The 14886-nt window shown below is 38.4% G+C and overlaps 1 protein-coding gene and 1 pseudogene across 1 annotated transcript in view; one reads left to right on the plus strand and one right to left on the minus strand.

The window, feature by feature from the left end:
• The window catches only part of LOC123477915 (disks large 1 tumor suppressor protein-like), a 597612-nt gene that overhangs the window by 108772 nt on the left and 473954 nt on the right, over positions 1-14886 (minus strand). The gene's annotated exons all lie outside the window — the stretch shown is intronic.
• Positions 6264-6343, plus strand: LOC112316117 (U4 spliceosomal RNA; annotated as a pseudogene).

The following is a 14886-nucleotide window of genomic DNA, read 5'->3' on the forward strand; positions in this document are numbered from 1 at the left end:
CATTCTAGCCATAATATTGGACAAATCTAAGCCTCAACCTTCTAATATGCCATGTGTGATATGAGTACCTTTCTCCTAACACTGTCATGAGAATTAAATTGCATTATGCAGGAAGTGCATGAACCACAGGAAGCTAAACAAGTGGCTTCTTAGTCTCTTGTAACATGTAGTTTTGCAGACCCCTGACAGCAGGTATTTCCTAATCTGGATAACTCAGTCTGTCAATCTCTCTTAAACCATGGTGTTAAGAATTGAAGAAAAGAAGGATCAGTGAAAGGAAAACAGGGTTACAATTTAAAATCGAGTCCATTTATTAATTTAAAAATCCATGAAGATCCATGTTGATACAAAAGACTTAAGTTTCTTGAGGAAAGTGTCTTCTTATACCTCTTTGTATTCCTAGCACAGGACGTAAAAAACAAAGCTTTCAATAAGTGGGGCCAGCACACTTCTCTGTAAAGAACTAGATAGTAAATATTTTAGGCTTTCAGGCCATATGGTCTCCATTGCAATTATTTAACTCTGCTGTTAGAGTGCAAAGTAGTCATAGTACATAAATGAATGAGAATAGCTATGTTCCAATAAAACAATTTATGGATATTGAAATTTTAATTTCATGAAATTTTCACATATAATGAAATAATTTGCTGTTTTGTGTTTTATTCCCAATGATTTCAAAATTTAAAGTCATTCCTAGCTTGTGACTATAAGAAGCAGAGCAAACTATATTTGTCCAGCTGGCCATTATTCACCTACCTCTAATATAATCTGCAAGGAGAAAACCCAGTATTTATCTGCATTACATATAAATTATGTGAATACCATTCCCCATTACAGACCAGAGAAAGAGGGAGAAGCAAAGCTGAGAATGTAAGAGTCCATCCAAGGCAAAGCATGGTACTAGCCAGTTAGAAATAAAATATTCTTTGAAAGGGAGATAAAATGTAACTCATGCAAGAGTTATCCTTGCCATAAGTGCTTTTAGGAAAAATCATCTGTCTTTCCCAGAGGTGACATTACTTCTTTGCCATTCAACTTACTGGCATGTGGTGCTATTATATAGTAGTCAGGAACTTGAAAACTGGAAACTGGAGCCTTTTGAATCTCAGTTCAGCCAGTTATTAGTAATGTGAACTTAGGCAATTTAGTTCACTTTCTAAATGTGCTCATTTGTAAAATGTCTGTAATAACAGAACTTACCAGTGAGACTGCAACATGATTTTAAAAGATATGGCATTTAAGTGGCTTACATACTGCTATTCCTATAATAAGGCCTTTATAAATGTTAACTTTGTGAAAGAAATAAATGAAGAAAAGAAACTTTTTATGAGCAAGGCATATGTTCAGTTGACTATACTTATAAAAAATTCAAAGTTATTTCTTCAGAGGGCTGTTGCATCTCCACCCCCTTTGTCTAATTCAAGTGTGGTCATTTAACAGCATAAATAGCATGACCTGGGGACCTGTAAGAACTTCAAATTCTCAAGTCAAACCTGAAAACTAGTGAATCAGAAACTCTGCAGTTAGAAACCAAAAATCTGTGTTTTTTCAAGCCCTCTAGGTAAGTAGGATGCAAACTAAATTTTAAGAATCAACAGACTAGATGAAATTTGGTTAAAATAAACAAGAGCATCCTTGAAGTTATATACGAGTATGGACTTTTTGATTTTAAAAAATATATTTAATTTAATTCTTTCAACAGAACTACTAAGAGAAGTTTGTCAGATATTATTATCCCAAGATTTTATATCAGAACATTGTAACTCAGGGAAAGCAGCCGAGACCCATATTCTAGTTCCAGGCACTTTCAAATTAACTGAGGACAAGGGTGATAATGGGTAAATAGGAGAAGGGGGTGTGGAATGGGATTACTGGTACAGGACTATCCAACTAGTCCTGTACTAACCTAACTAGTATATATACCTTTTGCTTTTTCATCTCTTTTAATCTGGGACTTGGATGAAATGCTTGGATCTTCAAGTCGTCTTGTGATCATGAGGAACAGAACAATGATAAGCTCAGCAGCGTAGAAATATTCAAGGAGAATGATTCATAACGGCATTCTTGAGTCGCCACGTCTATCCTGAACTGTCTACCAGTATATGAAATGTTTCAAGCCATATATTTTCAGGAATTTTTTGTCACTCAAAAATAACTGATAACCATCTTAACTGATATTCCTTGTTAAGAAGCACTAATTGATTCTCTAACATTTTTGCAGCAGAAGAAATTGACTCTGAAAATATGCAAATCATCTGAATTTTGGACAAATTCAAATTGTCTTCCTTTCATGGCCTTCCAGTATCTACATCTGGTTGATCCCCCTCTTCAGATCTTAGTTTTCTGAACATCCTCAGTTCCAGTGCTTCCATTCTCACATCTTTTTCTTCAACTCTACCAAATTACTTCTTATTCCCATCGTCCTGTCCATTCCTCAGTTTCTTGGCATCAGGTAAACTCTTTATGATTCTTTAAGAGACAATTCAAATATCCTGAAAGAGGCAATTGAGTCAGTGAAGCATTAACTGACTGAATCTGACTGACTTAGCCGTGTGTTCCTCTATTCTCCCCAACTCCTTGTATGTGGCTGAATTATAAAAATTTTCACATTATACGGCATTGACCTATATGTATGTCTCCTCTCTATATGATAAAATCGCTGAAGCCCGTATCTCTAACACATGTGCTCTGAAAGAAGGAGTGAATTGATTGAGAGTCAAGATGGTGGTAGAGGTAAACGTGGTACGCGGATCCTCCTACAACTACATCAAAATTACAACTAAACTATCAAATAACCATCACTCAGGACTGCCTGAAATCTAGCTGAACAGAATTTCTACAATTAAGGAAGGGTATAAAGAAAAAGCCACATGGAGACTGGTAGGAGGGGCAGAGAAAGGGAATGGGCTGGTCCCACACTCACATGAGGTGGATAAAAAAATGGGAGGGATATTTCAGCAGCAGAGGTCCCCTTTGAGGAGCCAGGGGTCCCAACCCCACACCAGCCCAGGGTTCCTGTGATGGAAAGAGAAGTCTCCACTTATTTTAACTTCAAAAATCAGCAGGGATTGTGACTGAGTGAGAGAGGGAGCTGCTGGATTCCTAGGCATTCATCTTAGAGAATCTGTGTGTGGACTTACTCAGACTCACTCACTCTTGCTCTGGGTCATCTGGGATATACGGGGAGGAACTGAGTTGTCTGGGAGCAGGATAAGAGCTAGAGGGGCAGCTTTCTTCCAGACAGAAGAGCTGGTAGAGGCCATTGTTCCTTTTCTGGGCCCTCCTCAGAGCAAGCAGACAAGCACCTTATCTGAGTCTCCATCAACCTGGCTAACACTGTTAGCTCAGCCTTGATGATTCCCTGAGACCCTGCCCCACTCAACTTGCAGGCCAACCCAAGTCATGCAAGTGGTCTGTCTCTGTCTTGTCTTATGCTTTGAACTTTCCTAAAACCTCTCAAATACCCATCATCTGGCCTCAGCATGCCCCATACATCTCACTAAGTAGCTCCAGGCCTAGCACTAGTGGCAGCCAGCCTTAGCACCTCAGCTTCTACTTGGCACTTCCAAACCCAGCACAAGTAACAGGCATCTGCAGATTATTTTATAGTCTAAGTGGCCCTGGGCAGGGCACAAATGGTAGCTTCCCACAAGAAGGGTGTACCTTGAGTACCCAGCTTGAGTGATGAGGAAGGCTGTGCCACAGGACGCTCCAGGACACCTACTACATTAGGGCACACTACAAGACATGGAATCAAAGCAGCTCTACCTAATACATAGAAACAAACACAGGGAGACCACCAAAATGAGGAGACAAAGAAATGTGGTCCAAATGCATGAATAAATCAAAACTCTAGAAAAAGAGCTAAATGAAATTAAGATAAGCAATCTATCTGATGCAGAGTTCAAAACACTGGTTATAAGGATGCTCAAGGAACTTAGTGAGGACCCCAGCAGCATAAAAAAGATCCAGTCAGAAATGAAGTATTCACTAATTGAAATAAAAAACAATTTATAGGGAAACAACAATAGAATGGATGAAGCTGAGAATCAAATCAATGATTTGGAACATAAGGAAGCAAAGAACAACCAATGAGAACAACAAGAAGAAAAAAGAATCCAAAAAATGAGGATAATGTAAGCAGCCTCTGGGACAACTTCAATAGGCACAACATTCACATCATAGCAGTGCTTGTAAGATAAAAGAAGCAAGAAATTGGAAACTTATTTGAATAAATAATGAAAGAAAATTCCCCCATCCTGGCTGGTGTGGCTCAGTAGATTGAGCGCTGGCCTGCAAACCAGAGGGTCACCGGTTCGATTCCCAGTCAGGGCACATTCCTGGGTGGCTGGCCAGGTCCCTGGTGAGGGGCACGCAGGAAGTGACCACACATTGATGTTTCTCTCTCTCCTTTACCCTCTGTCCAAAAATAAATAAATAAAATCTCTAAAAAAGAAAGAAAGAAAATTTCCCTAGTGTGGTGAAGGAAATAGACTTGAAAGTCCAGGAAGCACAGAGAGTCCCAATCAAGTTGGACCCAAACAGGACCACACCAAGGCCCTTCGTAGTTAAAATGCCAAAGATTGAAGATAAACAGAGAATCTTACAAGTAGCAAGGAAAAAAAAGAAAGTTATCTACAAAGGAGTTCCCATAAGACTGTCAGCTGATTTCTCAAAAGAAACTCTACAGGTAAGAAGGGGCTGGCAAGAAGTATTCAAAGTATAGTGAAAAGCACAGACCTACTACCAAGATTATTCTTTCCCTTGTGGATTTCCAAACCAGTCCATGTCAATTTTAAGCTCTGAACATTCCTCATTCCTCCCTAACCCAATTAAAGTATACTTATGTAGAATATATTGTTGGCTGTTTATCCATCATCCATATCTCCTCCTTTTCTATACACAGAATTCTAATTCTGTTCAAGTAACGTTCTGTCCTTGATGTAACTTAGGAGGAGCTGACCCCACTAACTCCAAGGGGTAAATGCTGAATAGTCTAAACCTATTGGTACATGATATTTCCCCAGTAACAAGAGCTAATCTGGGGGTGGACAAGGGATCTTAGATGGTTCAATCATACTGAAGAAGTGGCTTTCACACCCTTTGTCACTCCCTCTCCCTCTAGATGTGGATAAGGCAATATTTTGCTTGAATTGCTGCAGGCAACCATGTTGAGACCAAGGTGGGAGCCAGACTCAGGTCATAATATTCTGCATAGAGAAGATCAGAAAGGTAATAGTAAGTCATTCCTAATGAGTCCTTAGAGCTTCTGACTCAACCATTGCAGGAATCCAAACTTTTTGGACCTCTTGTTACACGAATAAGAACTTTTCTTGTTTTTAAAGCCAATTTGAACTGACTTTTCATTGTAGAAAGCATCCTGATACACATAGGTCCTTTCTCCTTGGAAATCTTTGAATTATTGAGAAATTGCCCCTATCTGTTCTATTGAATTATTATGAAATGGGTGAAGTCAAGAAGTTTTAAAAGTATTATCATTTATCACTGGAATACATACATTTTGAGAGAAATATCATATTTTATATTGCATTAACTATCTATGCAGTGAGAAATATAATTTATGTAGCTTAAATGAAAAGTCTTGTAAAAGACTAGACACACATACCGTTGAGGTTGAGAGTTGTAAGGGAGGGTCATGCCAGCAAGCCTAACCCATACAAGACACAGGCCCCAGGAAACAGTGCTGAGTAACCCTCAATAGCTCTGCCTTTATAACTGGGTGGGTATGACAGTTGCTATATCTAGATCCAACTTAGAAGAGCCATTCTTGCATTGAGCTCTGATTGGAATTCTATAGACACCAATGTCTCCAAGTTCCATAAGATGATTCATACTTTCTGTTTTGCCTGTAAAATAGTGGATGGCACTTTCTAAAATTCCTATAATTCTTCCATAAATTAAACTTACAAAGAAGCCGAATATAGCAACACTTAAACATACATAAGCATTTTCCACCTTAAAAAGAAAAGATGTTCCCTTGACTCCCACATCCTCACTGAGCTGCTGCTCTGCCTCTCTCTTCCCCCTCACAGCCAAAATTCTGAAACGGTTTTCAATATTCACTGTTTCTACTTCCTCACCTCCCACTCATATTTCACTCCATTCAGGCTTCCACACCCTCACTCCACCCAAAAAACCTTCATTAAATTCACTCGAGGCCTCCCTGTCACAAAATCTAATGGATGGTTTAGTCCCAATCTTACCTCTCCTCTAAGCATTATTTTGTAATATTGAAAATTCCTATCTTTGCGCAGTGGCAGTATCGTAGCCAATGAGGTTTATCTGAGGCGCGATTATTGCTAATTGAAAATTCCTTTTCTTTTTGGTAACACTTTACACATTTCTACCCTTACCTTCCATAATGCCACACTGCCTTGGTCTTACTCCCATTTGTCTGGCCATTGATTTTCCTTTCTCCTTTGTAGGCTCTTCTACCTCTAACCATCCATTAAATGTTGGCCCCGATCTCTTCCAATTCTATAATCACTTTCAAGGGACTTTCAAAAATCTACACAGATTCAATTGCTACCTCAAATGACTGCCAACACAGGCCTCTGCTCTGACCTCTCAGCTGCCTATGTGACACCTTCACTTAGATACCCGAAAGGGACATTACATCCATCATGTGCAATAATAAACTCATGATCCATCCTCTCCTCCAGAACTTCTCTAGTGCTCTCTAACACAGTGAATGATACGTCCTGCCACTCAGTGTACAAACTAAAAATAGCAGCATCCCCTCTCACATGTTATTCTCCCTCAATCCCCACATACAATCTATCAACAGGTTTTGCAAATTCTCTCATAATATCTCTCAAATTCATCTGCTTTGCTCGGTCTTCTTATTTGTCCAAGCTGCCATCATAACTCATGTGAATAATCCCAATAGTTTGCAACCTGGATCCTATATCCAACCTGGAACACACAGCTGGAAAGAAAATCTTCTTACAATGTTAATGTGAATAGAGGCAAAGGTTCTTAAAAAACATTAACAAATAGAAATAATACACACACACACACACAGGGTCTGGTAGAAGTAATGTCATTGAGAGTGGTCGGTAGGGTCTGTGAATGTCTCGCATGAGATGGACAGCAATTTGAACATTCCACCTAAAATGTCATACGCTGTGCTTGAGTGTGATATTGTTATGTTACAGAACATGCTTATGATTTTGTAATAAATGGTTTTATGTAATAAAAAGTGGCATTATTTGTGATGGACCTTTATGTGTGTGTGTGTGTGTGTGTGTGTTTTATTCCAGGAATGCAAAGCTGATTCAATATTCAAAATTTTAATCAATGTAATCCACCACATTAGCAGACTAAAGAAGAAAATGCATGGTCATACCAACTGAGACAGAAAAGACATTTCACAAAACTCAATGCCCATTCGTGATAAAAAAAACTCTCAAAAAGTAGGAATAAAGGACACCTTCTTTAACTTGACAAAGAGCAACTATAGAAAACCTACAGATTACTTCATATTTAGTAGTGGAAGACTGAACGCTTTCCCCCAAAACTGGGAATAAGACAAGAATGTCCACTCTAATCACCCTTACTTGACATAGTCCTGAAAATTCGACCCAATAAGAGGAAGTTAAAAGAATACAGATCAGCAAGAGAGAACTAAAATTTTCCCTATTTGTGGATGACATAATTGTCTACATAGAAAACCTTAAGGAATCTACTAAAAAAAATACCTCCTAGAACTAATAAGCGAATTTGACAATGTCATGGGATACAATATAAAAGGGAAAAATCAACTGGGTCTCTATATGCTACCAATGAGAATGTAGACAGCAAAATTAAAAACACAACATTACTTACACTGTTTGAAAAAAATGAAATAAGTCTAGAAAATGTGTTTAGGATCTGGATAGTGAAAACAATTCAGCCCTGATGAAATAAATCAAACAATTTCTAAATAAAAGGAGAGACATACCAGGGGAGGTATGGGCAGTGAGAAGCTACTGCTAACGTCCACTCTGGAGCAGTGGAGGGGACACTTACACCTCCCCAAAGCCAAGAATGGAGGTTACCATAGAATCGCTTCTAGAGATTGGGGGTTCATGAAGAAAACCGGCCCTGTCCTCCCTGGCTATAAGCTTGCTGAGCTGCAGAACCTAGGGCCTCTCCCACGCTATCGATGGAGATGAACTTGGTGAGAAAATTCTTAAGGAGCTTAACATGTGTCCTCTGAATTTTAGAGTACATACAAGCATAGACATTGATTCTTGTCAGCTGGAGACTTCAGAAGACAAGATGACTTCTAGGAATCCCACACCAGGGAGCGTGCAAAGACCTGTGGTGAGTGGTGTGTGAAAGGAGAATGAGTGCAAGCATCACTTTAGCCCAACTTCAGCTGTGGCTTCACTGTCTGCTACGTCAATAACCCTAGGCTATTTACTTCAAATGCTAAACTTTGTTTTCTACTCCTATAAATAGCTATGAAGGGCAGTCTCATACAGAGTAAAAATAAAATGAGATAATGTTTGTAAAACTACTGAGCCTGTGGCACATAATTGATAAATATTATCATTGGTCTCAAGTTGGATAAGAACGTGGATTTTAGGGTCAGAAATACCTGTGTTAAAATCCCAGCTCCACAATTTACTAACCTGTATGATCTTGGGGAAGTCACTTCAGCTCTCTAAACCCAGCTGTTGCTATGAGTATTGATACATCAATGAACAAGCTCAGCATAGATCTCACCAAGACTAATCTTATCACAGATTAAAATCAGGGTCTACATATTTATCTCTCTCTACTGGGTTATAAGTCACTTAAAAACTTCTGCATGGCCTCACACCTTATTGCCACTTCAACTCCATCACCATCACCTCCTTGAATACACAGATTTACATATAAATACTCCAAAAAGTACTGAATGAATTTGAATTTTTAATCCTTGGACCCTTTGAGAGACTGCCTTAGTAACATTCTGTTTAGAAATAACAGAGCCCAACTTAAAATAAGTTGGGCAAAACAAATGTTAAGGGATGGATATAATTGCAAGTTTATGTCTTATTTCATGGAAGCCAAGGACTGGTAGGTCTTTTAAGAGACGGAACCATGTCTTGAGAAATCATGAAGAATACATACCGTTCTCTCTCCCCATCTGTCCCCTCTGCTTTACCACTGAGGTGTTTGCTTCATTCTTTCTCTCTACTGCGTGGCTTGCTCTTTCTCTCTATACATGTGACAAGAAGATAATTTTGTTTTACTCTCGGGTTTAATCTCCTTTCTATTGACCAGCTTAGCCTGACTGGTCATCTCTTGGAGTTTATTATTCATGACATGAAGCCTGCTTGCTGTTACTTTGCGGATAATTTCCTTTACTTCTCCATGTTAAAGATTTTCTTTATTTTTATGTTTTGTAGTTTGTGCCTCAGCATGGGATTTGATTGATTGATTGATTGATTGATTGATTGATTTAGCTTGGTACTTGGTGTAGCTTTTAATCTAAAGATTAAATCATGCCTTTCTTCTGGGAAATCCTCAGATACAATCTCTTCCAAAGTCATCACTTCTTTCCCCTTTCCTCTCTACTCTCTCCTCGCTAATCTCTCTAGTCTCTCTCCTCTGTCTCTCCACCTATTTATACTCATGCCATTATTTCTCCTTCTATTATTCATGTCTTTTAACTTCTTTTTTACATTTTCTATTATTCTCTTGTACTATATGCATGTGATTTACACGTCTCTTTGTACTTCTTATTACAGCTTGTCTACTATTTTACTATTTAACCTGTAAAGGCTGTGTTTGTTTCTTTGTTTATTTCAATGACTGAATTTTTTTATTGCTAGTCCAAGTTGGCCTACCCTTCCTACAGAGATGACAAATATCAGTATTAAATCCAGTTTTATAACACTACTACATCTAGTCTAGGATAGATATATTACTCGTTGTTAACATACATTAAGGGGCACTATTTACACAGTAAATGTAAGACAACCAACATGAAACCACACCTCTACCTTTGATCCAGTGACACGGGCTTGGTTGGGCCTTTCAGGCTGTGCACATTTCCAAAATTGACATGACTGATAAAACTTGATTATAAGAAAAGTTCTAAAGTGGTAATTCACCAGAGTGCCTTGCAGCTGATCAAAAAATGGGCAAGACATGTTATTTATAAGGTAGTTACAGACTAAATCACAAAAGTTACCTGAATTTTATCTTTCTGAAAAGAAGCAAGAAATTAAGAAATTCCTTCAATCGATGATACCTGGTCCGGTGGCAGTGCTAAGTGATGTTAGAGTCGTACTACAGGGACCCAGGTGGGGCGGATGTACTGGTTATAGAAGTCATCGATAATCACAATTTGCTTCTAAAGAGAGTAGCAAGACGACCTCTGATTTGTAATCTCAGGTGCATTATAAATAAGTAGAAAAGGCAGTTATCATACACTAGGACTAATAAATAGCACGGAAAAAACAACACAAGGACTTTGTTTGCAGTGAAGTTCCACAAAATAAGGCACCTGGCACTTTTCTTTTCTTAACTAGTGTGCAAAACCACTCTTGTGGCCATTTCAGAAAGTTTCCTCACTTTGTCTTTGGTTTTGCTGAACACTCCATGCACCCAAAGTGCTGATCTGGATTTTCATATCTCCAGGCATTTATCAAGATTTATTGGCTCTGCTGTATCTTGACTAGCTTCTGACTCATGCACTCATCCTTCAGAAGACGATTCTTGTTCCCAACCAGGATGACGTACACATTGGGACAGGAATGCATGACCTCCAGGTTCCTTTTTGTCTAGGAGGTTTTCTCTATTACCAAGGTTATTAACAAAGAAACACTTCAATATGACATCAGTGTTTGGGTAGGAAAGGGGCCTCAGCTGATCATGAGCTTGCTTCCCAACTGTGTCCCCGTAAGGCCTACCCCACCTGCTTTCCATTCATTTCAATGTCAGCCATGTGGTTCTCTGGGTGCTTGTCCCTGGTAAGATGATGAGCCAGCTGGTCTTACCCCAGGCTCCATCATGATAATCACCAGCCTCTTTCAGATGGCATCCATTGTTCACAGAGCGCTGTGAGCAGGGGCTGTGTGGCAGAGAGGTTCTACAAGTACATTAAGCTTCTCAGATGGCAGACACTTAGGCAGCACCTCCCAAGGCCAGATGCTGCTCCACCCCTCATGAAGTTAGGGGCATCTGTGGCTTGGTGGGTGGGGAGCACAAGCAAGCTTTTAAAATTTTAATTACATTTAATTTATTTTGACATTTATTTCAGATTATTTTATTATTTCTATTTCCTTTCATATGGTTTCTTTTTTTTTTTTTTTTTGGCTTATTCTGATCACCCCCTATCATACTAGATTGATATGTATAATTTTTTGTCTCTGAATTTATCCTTCTAAAGAAATATGTTCTAGAGTTCTGCATTTCTAAATAGTGGTATCATGGTTATTAAGGATCAAAAAAAAACCGATACCAAGAAAATCTAAGGCACATCAGGTATGTGGTTTTACCAGTCCCAAGACTGGAATCATTAGCTTACTTTTGAGTGCCTTCCTGAATTATAAGTGGAATTTCTGTGCTGTATATATGGAGTCTAGTCACAGCTGCCAACTATGCATGAAAGTTTAGCTTCAAGTATCATCTCTATAAAGCATGAAGCCCCGGTTTGTGAGGTATATACAAGGTCTGTCCAGGAAAAGTCCAGCCATTGTCAATATAATGAGAGTGGTTTGTGTGACATCTATGTAACCTGGCAGCCAAGGAGAGCCGACTGGAATGTGCATGTGTGAACAATGACGACTTCACTGTACTAGTCAGTGGGAGTGGTAGACATCTTTGAGTGAGCGTGTGTACTGTGTGACCGTCGCATTCAAAATGACTGAGCGAGTAGAACAACAAATCTGCATCAAATTTTGCGTTAAGCTTCAACATTTCTCCACAAGACTATTCAGATGATTTAGGCCACAGCTATGGTTCTTGTGCAGAGGTTTTTGGTGAAATATCAAATCACCCAGGTGACTCAGTCCCTATACAGCTCGGATTTGGTGCCCTGCGACTTCTGGCTTTTCCCACAACTAAAATCATCTTTGAAAGGGAAGAGATTTCAAACTGTCAAAGAGATTCAGGAAAATATGACTGGGCAGTTGTTGGCAATTGGGAGAATCATATGAGGTCCCAAGGTGCAGTCCCCTACTTTGAAGGGGACTGAATGTTTCTTGTATCTTCTTCAATAAACATCTCTGTTTTTCATATTACATAGCCGGATACCTTCTGGAGAGATGTTGTATATAAGGTGTGTTATTCAATTTCACTTTTCACTCACTGTTCTCTCTGGTTCTCTCTGTTTTTCTCATTTGTGGATTTTACTTTTACTGCTTTAAACTTATTGTTATTATTACATTTAATATTTTTAGATTTTTATGTGATAAGAATGAGAGTGCAGAGTTCTTGCAGCAGGCCACTTTCCTGTCTAGACCAGAACTTGTGTTGGCGATCCCTCGGTCCCAATGTCAGTAAGAGGAGACTGATCGCATATTCTATCTGGTCACACAGGACAAGTCAATCACAGTGGTATCCAGTAACTACAGAAACTCGTGATAGAAACACGTCTGCCCCTCTGTGGTTGAGAAGGCAGCCCGCATGATAAGGTTGCAGGGCAGATACCCCTGTACCATTTATCATGAAGACCTCATGGAAAATTTTAATTATTTGTATTCTCTGCTTATATTTCTTCATCTAAAAATATCAAGACATGATATTCTTTATGCATTACATGTTCTAAATCTGACTTGTATCATGGTCAAAAAGACATAATCTAATCTTATATAAATTTTAAATATCCTTGCAAAATGAGGAAAATAACCATCTCTTGACACAAGATTTGGATTTTCTGATAGAGTTGGACATCCATGAAGTAAACGAGCAATAGACTCCTATTCCTACCAGATGACTAACAAAAATGTGAATATAACCAAATAGAAAATCTTTTTATAATAAGGTTCACTATAAGTTTTCTGTTTTTGTTTGTTTGTTTTATTTATTATTAAAACTGTTAAAACAGCCTGAGTGATTGGTTAATGGAAGAGCTGGAGCCTTCATATTATGAAAGGTTCTCACCATAACATTGGTTATTGGTAGGAGTACAGTTTCAATTTGACTGGATGTTCAAATTGAGTTCATATGACTAGATGTTCTCATATCTATATAAAGGAAACTCATTCCTGGAGCTGAAAAATGAGTGCTTAAGCACTTAAGTAACAGAGCAATAAGCCTTGTACACATAGAGAGATAATGAGATGCCTTGGGAAGCATGAAAGGTCTACAACTTATTCCTAAGGGGACTCCTGAATCTATGCACATTGGCAGGCTTTTTGTAAAGCATCTGCCATTTCAACAAGTTACAGATCTACCTCTTGAGGTATTCCTGAGAACTGACCATTATGTCCTCCATTTCTAACACAGCCTGGGCATGCCTTTAACTTTACCCTGTGGGTTCTGTCTGCTCACCTTCCTTCTAATGTGCTTGGAGGAATGTACTGTTAGAAATTTAAATTATTCAGGAATACACATTAGGCAAAGAGCTTATACTCATTATATTCCTAACAATAACTCACAGTTACAGAGTGTTTTTATTTTTTTTTTCACAACAGATTGCTCCTTTGCTCAGATGGTCCTCACAGAAATACTATGAGGACTACATTTTATCACTAAGTCCAGAAAGCTTAGAAGTCTTTTTGGTATTTAATCCACTTATGTCATCTCCTAACAAATATTTGTTGAATAAATGCAGTAGCAGAAATACTTACTTGGAGTTTTAGAGACTTAATTGACTCCAGCCCCCACCCACCACCAATTTAATAGTTTCTTAATCTCAGTCTTCTCATCTGCAAATAGAAAATAATGATACTTGATTCACATGTTTCTTGTATGACTCTAATGAACTAAAGAATATGAATGCCTCTTTTGCTGGGTCTGGCATATGAAATGTGTTTAATACATATTTATGGATAACTGAACTTATATCTAAGGGTTCCCTGAGTATTGTAACTCTTTAGCCTCAAGTTGGTTAGAAGATTTTCAACTTTCTATCACACATTTCAAAATTCACAGTGTGAGTATCTTAGCCTTGTTTTTCTTCAAAGGGAGCAAGGGCTTGGCTTCACCAATATGGTCCTGAGAAGGGGCAAAAATATGGATGAATGAATTAAACATGCTGATTCTAACTAATCTCATTGGGGAATACAGCTTCATCATTATTACAAAGAATATTTTAAACCATGAAATACAAATAGATACATTTCATGAACCAACTTTTCTGTTACTATTGGCTGTCTGAAGCACTACATTGAGAATATTTCTAAGATCAATTTGGTTTAATAGGAAAAAATCCCATGTATCTTTTGCAATAATTGCCATGGGTACAAGAGGAGGAGAAGCAACCATGTTTGCCCCACCCATAATAAACTTAGTTCTACAAAGAACTTTTGAGAGCTTAAATAACTCCTACTAACAGATACATCCACATCAGAGAGAGGCAGCCCCTTAAAGAATATTAACATGTAATGATCATGATGAAGGCAGTGGTTAGAGTTTTATAAGCCTTTATAGTTCATGCTATGGAGCTTAGACTTAACTCTGAGATGTGGGGTGCTGTTAGAGAATTTTGTCAAACAGAAGTTATATGAGTAAGTTTCCTTCAGCTATCAGTGATTTTCAACTCTGGTTGACATATAAGAATTACCTGGGGAATTTTTGAAAAACACTGATATCCCACCTGAAGCCAATTAAATCATAAACTCTGGGCATAGACCAGGCAATAGTGCTTTTCTTCCCCCTCAATCCATGTCATCCCCTCCCCCATGGATAGCTGCAATCTCATTTTTTAAGATATTACAATTT

The sequence above is a fragment of the Desmodus rotundus genome, chromosome 5 (genome assembly GCF_022682495.2).
Source record: "Desmodus rotundus isolate HL8 chromosome 5, HLdesRot8A.1, whole genome shotgun sequence".
In the NCBI taxonomy this organism is placed as follows: domain Eukaryota; kingdom Metazoa; phylum Chordata; class Mammalia; order Chiroptera; family Phyllostomidae; genus Desmodus; species Desmodus rotundus.